The 1046-nt window shown below is 31.4% G+C and overlaps 1 protein-coding gene across 1 annotated transcript in view; it reads right to left on the bottom strand.

Annotated features, from left to right (window-relative positions):
- LOC118739575 (serine/threonine-protein kinase RIO1) overlaps positions 1-1046 on the bottom strand; it is a 3693-nt gene that overhangs the window by 2215 nt on the left and 432 nt on the right. The window lies entirely within an intron of this gene.

The following is a 1046-nucleotide window of genomic DNA, read 5'->3' on the forward strand; positions in this document are numbered from 1 at the left end:
TAGCACATTTCGTTATTTGCGTGGAAGACTAGCACATTTCAGATTTTTGCGTGGAAGAGTAGCACATTTCGTTATTTGCCTGGAAGACTAGCACATTTCAGATTTTTGTGTGGAAGAGGGATACGCAAGGCAGTTCATATAAGGTTGTAGCAGCCGTTAAAAAAAAAAAGTTACATAAATATGTATGTTTATACTATAATTATTTTTCTTCGGTCATGCAGAAAGTTTAGTGTTGTATATGGAGCCTTTTGGCCGGTTATTACAAGTAAAATAAACGTTTATTTTTCCTCCTACACCTTTCGACATTCGCGTCTTTCTCAGGGAATCTTTATTTATAAATAAATACGAAAAAACATATACATACAGTATCATATCAAGAGGACCCCGTTTCAAAGTGATATTATTTATGTTATGTTTATTTATTTACTTAAAAAACCTTCAATTAAAATAAAGTTAATTCTCTTAAAAAAATCCATATTGGCCCAAGTTTAAAGCCCAGGAGAATACTAAAAAAACTCAACAAATTTTCAACAACGCAAACGCAAATGAAATATTTTCCTTCGAAGAACTATCCAAATATTTACATTGGCAAAAAATTAAGATATCACATGTACGGAAAATTACAATAAAAAATAGCAAAAATCAAGTAGACATGGCAGTAAAATACGACTTTATGCAAAGCGAGGAGAAGTTGAACCTAATGAAAAAAAATGTTCAATGGTCAACCATGAAACACTGTGAATTGCCTAAAGCTTACAAGGGAAAAATACCTTTAAAAAAAAGAAAAGTGGATGATATTCAACAAATGATTAGTAAACGGTATATACCGTCTGAATTTCATGATTTTCATAATACAATTAAAGAAATATAGAATAAACGTTTGAATTTTCAATATATATTATGCTTTTATGATTTACTTTAAACCGGAGACGTGCAGTTTTCGCGGCTTAACAATCTGAAATATGCTACTCTTCCAAGCGAAAATCTGAAATGTGCTAGTCTTCCACGCAAAAATCTGAAATGTGCTAGTCTTCCACGCAAATAAC

The sequence above is a fragment of the Rhagoletis pomonella genome, unplaced genomic scaffold (genome assembly GCF_013731165.1).
Source record: "Rhagoletis pomonella isolate Grant_MI unplaced genomic scaffold, Rhpom_1.0 Rhpom_scaffold_00005, whole genome shotgun sequence".
Taxonomy (NCBI): Eukaryota; Metazoa; Arthropoda; class Insecta; order Diptera; family Tephritidae; genus Rhagoletis; species Rhagoletis pomonella.